Source organism: Lactuca saligna, chromosome 9 (assembly GCF_052625555.1).
Source record: "Lactuca saligna cultivar CGN05327 chromosome 9, ASM5262555v1, whole genome shotgun sequence".
NCBI lineage: Eukaryota > Viridiplantae > Streptophyta > Magnoliopsida > Asterales > Asteraceae > Lactuca > Lactuca saligna.
In genome coordinates, this window is record NC_136425.1 from 87,576,497 (window position 1) to 87,583,071 (window position 6,575).

A 6,575-nucleotide genomic window follows, 5' to 3' on the forward strand; every position below is an offset into this window, starting at 1 on the left:
TTTATGAATTGCTATCTCCCTAGGTGAGTCGCTATAATCATACTGTGACTATGTGAACCTGCCACAACGTTTCTCAGACGTCGCGAAAATGAAATGACATTTGTCACCCGTAGACCTGCAGGTCCCACTGTAGCTAGCAGCAAGGTGTGGGGTGTCAAACCCAATATAGATCTATATACAAGTATCACGTTCTCCCTCAAGGAGATTCTGATTATAACTACCAGGAATTATATCCCGCACTCGGACGTACGGGGAGAGAGAGAGTCTCACAATATAGGTTAACAAGTTTACGTGAAATGTGTGTGAATATAAATCTTTCTTGTATGAATGTACCCTTTTTGTACGAGTGTGTTGAGTGATGTATCATAAACTATACCTATTATAGTTTATCTAAAATGTGTGTAATATGTATGAACTCTTTTTATGGAAATGTATTAGTGTTATGAATTTATCAAACTATAACTTTATAGTTTAATATACGTGTTCTAAAATGAATGATTAATATTTATTATGAATTACTTAGTTTCAGTTCATGATGACAAACTAACTAGGAAACACATTCAATAATTAGAACTTATGATTATACACTTTGCTCAACATAATACAAAGTGTTATGATATTTACATGCTGTTGGCTAACTTTAGCCATTCTGCCCTGTTTTGCAAAAATCATAGAAATATCATACGAAGTCGAAAACTAGATCCGTAAATTCTGAGAGTTCACAAAATGTGTTTAGTTTACTCATAATTTTTATCACGATTTTTAACGACCTCCAACTTGGGTGAATAAGTCCAAAATCACAGACTGGTCCGAATTGTTGTTTGAAATGATAGGCAGTTTTGTAAAAATCACCATAAATTGTAGAAACATCTTATTGAGATGTGCAAGTAGCCATTTTAAAGCTAAGAACTTGAACTATTTGCACCTTGTACAGTTTTAAAAACAAAAATGTTTAAGATGCCCAAAACAGTCCGTGAATGGAGTTGAAATTTTCTGATGAAGGCTGTTAGAAAATTTTAGTTATGTTCTTGGTGTTTTAACTTGTATCCCCCCCCCCCCCTCTGAAAACTTGAGAAAACATGAAAATGTAGGGGTATGAACTCACCTTGAGTGATTTCAGTAGATAAGTGTTGAAGAATAGAAGTGTTCAACCCAAGAACACTTGAAGAATCACTTGAAGATTCGAAACTCTAACACAACCATGATGGAGTTTGTGTAAGATATCCATGATTTGAGTATAACAAGTGAAATAATCATAAGGAGGATGAATTATACTTACCAATAGTGGATGAACACTTGAAAATCAGCCTTGAATCTCGAAATTTGTGGAGAAAAAGTTTGAGAGAAAAGTGGTGCTTGATACTTAGTGAAATGAGAGCAAATGAGAGAAATGAGGAGAGAGGGTGTTTTGTTCCAGCTCTAAAAACGTGGGAATGAGTAGAGATTGAGTGTAAGGGACATTGAAGTGACCTAGGTAAGGTGGGGAGGTGTGGCTGGTCATAGAGTGGGTGTGGGAGTGGTTGCTTGTGTCATAAGGTAAAGCAAAGTCAACACTCCACCTCTTTGTACTTTACCCACTTGCTTTTATTATTTAAATAAAGATTTTTATGAAAATATGATTAAATTGTGAATATTTAGGGTTTATTATGTTAAAATATGATTTTGGGAGAAAATCCCGTGTTAAAATAATTAAAAACGGGCCTTAAACGCAAAACTATGCGAAAACCGGGAAGAAAGGCATTCCCAGCGAGACCTCTCGGTCCCTAGGCCGAGGTTCGGTCCTTGCTGGGGCCTGTAGCTGGAAATGAAACGAACAGAGGGAAGCGAAAGGGGGGTGAGGAAGCGAAGGGAGGCGAAGTCGAAGGCGAGGGGGGGGGGGGTTCGGTCCGGAGATAAGAGGCGACGCGTCCGACCGAAATGTGCCGAATGAACAGTGGTGAACAGTACCTTCGGGTTCGGTTCTTCCGGAGCGAGGTTCGGTTCCTCTTAAGCAGGGTTCGGTTCCTCTTAAGCATGGTTCGGGTTCGGTTCCTCCTGGGCGAGGTTCGGCCCTGAGAGCACCTTCGGCTCAGGGGGTTCGGCTCCTTCTTGCTCTCGGTCCCTAAGAGGACCTTCGGGTCCTAAGAAGCTTCTCTCTTCTCGAGAGGTTTCGGTTCCTAATGTCTATTTTTCTCGTTTTTACCTCGTTTTAAGCCGTTTTTGACACGGTTAAGGGTCGGAATGACCCGAATGATTCTAAAAAGTTACGGGAAACTTTGGAGAGAGATTTGGGAGAGATTTCACATACTTGGAGAGATTTGGGAGAGGTTTGACATTCTTGGAGAGATTTCTCATACAGAGAGATATTTGAGAGAGATTTCACATACTTGGAGAGATTTCTCATACAGAGAGATATTTGAGAGAGATTTCACATACTTGGAGAGATTTAGGAGAGATTTCACATACTTTAGAGAGATTTGGGAGAGATTTCACATACTTAGAGAGATTTCAAATAGAGAGAGATAGATTGAAAACGATTGAGAGAGGTTTCGAGTGTGGCTTTTGTGAGTGTCCGGCTTCGCGATGTAAGGTCCGTAAACACTGTTAAGCCTTATTTAAGGATCTTACACATTCCCGATGAGTATGCAACATGGTTTTATCAGTTTAGTTCATCGATTTGCTCTAAGGCTCAGGAAATTTTTAACACAAGTTTTTTCCCAAGTGATGTTTTCCCATTAATATAGCAAGTTATACAATATGAACATAACACAAACCCTAATACACAAGTTTTAATCGAGTTGACCGGTTTGACTTGATGACTTGACTTGACTCAAGATTGACGATTGTCACATCATCCCCCCGTTAGAGGGAATTTCGTCCCGAAATTTAAATTCGGCTGGGACTTCAAGGGTTTGGGAAAAGATGCGGATACTTTTGCTTCATTTGATCTTCGCGTTCCCAGGTAAACTCAGGCCCTCCTTTCGTGTTCCAACGAACCTTCACTATGGGAATGCGACTATGTTTTGTTCTCTTGATCTCTCGATCCATGATCTCGACGGGTTCCTCCACAAAGTGGAGATTTTCATTAACTTCGATTTCGTCGAGCGGTATTACGAGTGTCTCGTCAGACAGATACTTCTTTAAGTTGGATATGTGGAAGGTAGGGTGTATGTTACTAAGTTCTTGTGGTTGTCAGAGTTTGTACGCCACAGGACCAATCCTGGCAAGGATTTCGAATGGTCCGATGTACCTTGGGTTTAGTTTCCCTCGTTTACCGAAACGTATCATCCCTTTCCAGGGGGAAACCTTTAGTAGTACCCGGTCTCCGACCTGGAATTCTAAAGGTTTGCGTCGCTTATCCGCGTAACTCTTTTGTCGATCACGAGACGCCTTCAGTCTTTCCCGAATTTGAATGATCTTTTCTGTGGTTTCCCTTATGATTTCAGGCCCAGTAAGGGTGCTATCAGGGATTTGCCCTCTGGCTAGCTGAGTATCCCCGACTTCGGCCCAACACAGAGGTGATCTACACTTGCGACCGTAGAGAGCTTCGAATGGAGCGACTCCAATGCTAGTGTGATAGCTGTTATTATAAGAGAATTCGATAAGCGGCAGATGGGTATCCCATGCCTTACCAAAATCTATCACACAGGCTCTCATCATGTCTTCCAATGTCTGGATGGTTCTCTTGCTTTGTCCGTCAGTTTGTGGATGGTAGGCCGTACTCATGTCAAGCCTAGTTCCCATAGACTTTTGTAGGGACTGCCAGAATCGCAAGGTGAATCTACTATCTCGATCAGAGATAATGGATGTTGGTACACCATGCAGTCGCACGATCTCTTTAATGTACGTCCTGGTTAACTTCTCCATCTTGTCTGTTTCCTTCATTGGCAGAAAGTGCGCGGACTTGGTCAATCTGTCCACAACAACCCATATGGTATCCATCCCGCCTGATGTCTTAGGAAGTTTGGTTATGAAGTCCATGGTTATTCGCTCCCACTTCCACTCGGGTATATCCGGTTGTTGAAGTAGTCCTGATGGCATCTGATATTCCACCTTGACCTTGGCGTAAGTGAGGCACTTGCTCACATAAGTAGCAATTTCAGCCTTCATGTTTGGCCACCAGTATAACCTTTTGAGGTCTAGATACATCTAATCTGACCCAGGGTGAATGGAGTATCGAGTCTTGTGGGCCTCGTTCATTACAACGTCTCGGTACCCACCGAACTTCGGTGTCCAGATTCGATTCATGAGATAACGAGTTCCATCCCCTTTGACTTCCAAGTTCTTGTCCATCCCTCTTAGTGCTTCGCTTTCCACATTTTCTGGTTTCAAGGCTTCTAATTGGGCATCCTTGATCTAGGTGGCCAGTTGGGAGTGGATGGTCATGGCTAGGGATTTTACTCGGCGACCCGAGTATTCTTTCCTGCTTAAGGCATCGGCTACTACATTGGCCTTGCCCGGGTGGTAGCGAATTTCACATTCGTAGTCATTCAGTAATTCCACCCATCTTCTTTGGCGCATGTTAAGTTCTTTCTGATTGAGAATGTGCTGAAGACTTTTGTGATCAGTGAAGATGGTGCACTTGGTGCCGTAGAGGTAGTGCCTCCAGATCTTCAGGGCGAACACCACCGCTCCCAGTTCAAGGTCGTGGGTTGTATAATTAACTTCATGTGTCTTCAGTTTCCTTGATGCATAAGCGATGACTTTTCCCCTTTACATGAGCACACATCCGAGGCCTTGATTCGAAGCATCGCAATACACCACAAAATCATCGGTCCCTTCTGGAAGAGACAAGACTGGTGCACTGCATAGGGCTTGCTTTAGTGTCTGGAAGGCGGATTCTTGTTTATCTTCCCATTCGAACACCACACCTTTTTGAGTCAAGGTGGTGAGAGGCTTAGCGATCTTGGAGAAGTTTTGTATGAATCTTCGATAGTAGCCTGCGAGTCCCAAAAACTGTCGGATTTCTGTTGGCGTTGTAGGTGTTGACCAATCTTCGATTCCTTTGATCTTTGAGGGATCCACATGTATTCCTTCCTTGCTTACTACGTGGCCAAGGAATCCTACTTCATGGAGCCAAAATTCACACTTTGAGAACTTGGCGTAAAGCTTCTCGGTTCTTAAAATCTCCAGAACTAGTCGTAGGTGTTGTCTGTGCTCTTCTTCGCTTCTTGAATATACGAAGATATCGTCGATGAATACGATGACGAATTTATCCAAGAAGGGTCAACACACTCGATTCATCAAATCCATGAACACCGCAGGCGCGTTTGTTAACCTGAATGGCATCACTACAAATTCGTAGTGCCCATAGCGAGTTTTGAATGCCGTCTTGGGGATATCCTCTTCCCGAACTCGTAGTTGGTGATAGCCTGACCTCAGGTCGATTTTTGAAAAGTAGTTGGCTCCTTGGAGCTGGTCAAAGAGGTCATCGATTCGGGGTAGGGGATAACGGTTCTTGATAGTGAGTTTGTTTAGTTCTCGGTAGTCTATGCACATGCGAAAAGACCCATCCTTCTTCTTTACAAATAAGACTGGTGCTCCCCAGGGCGAGAAGCTTGGCCTGATGAACCCTTTGCTCAATAGTTCATTCAACTGGCTGGATAGTTCTTGCATTTCTGTCGGTCCTAAGCGATATGGAGCCCTGGCGACGGGGGTAGCTCCTGGGATTAAGTCGATCCGAAATTCGACTTGTCATGCGAGTGGTACACCTGGCAGATCGTCTGGGAATACATTAGGGAAGTTGCATACTTCTGGAATTTCTTTGATGTCCTTCACCTCCTGTTTCTTGTCTACGACGTGGGCTAAGAATGCATGATATTGTTTTCGGAGGTACTTTTGGGTTTTAACACAAGAGATGATTTGTAGGTTCGCACTAGGTTTATTGCCATAAACGGTGAGAATGTTGCCATTCGGCAGATTGAGGCGAACGGCCCTTTCGTAACATAGAATGTTGGCACGATGAAGGCTTAACCAATCCATACCAATGATTATGTCGAAACTTTTTATGGTGACCGGCATAAGGTCAATTTTGAACAAATGGTTGTCTAGAGTGAGAGTACACCCTATGTAAATATCGTTAGCGCGCTCAACCTTTCCATTTGCCATTTCTACGACGTAAGAATCTTCTAGTGGTTGGGAATTTTGCTTAAGTATATGTTTGAATTGGTGACTTATGAAACTTCTTTCTGCCCCACTATCGAAAAGTACGCATGCATAAAAGTTATTGAGGAGGAACGTACCAGTAACCATAGAGGGATCCTTGACTGCTTCTCCCTGCCCTAAAGTTAGGACTCTCCCTACTCCCCCAGTATTAGGGGCTCATGCCTTGGGGCAATTCCTCCTGAAGTGTCCCGTTTCACCACATCCATAGCAGGTTTGGCTTGCTCCGGTGTTGGCGGTTGTAGCGGCTTGAGCGGCGGGTTGGGTAGTCGCTCTACAGAATCGTGCGGTGTGTCCCATCTTGTTGCAGTTATTGCAGTGTAACTCTCGACAAGCACCGTTATGGTGGTAGTTACACTTGTTGCACTTGGGAAGAGTTCCCATGTACTGTTTCGGCGGTGCTGGAGTGACAGCAGTAGTGGCAGCACGGACAG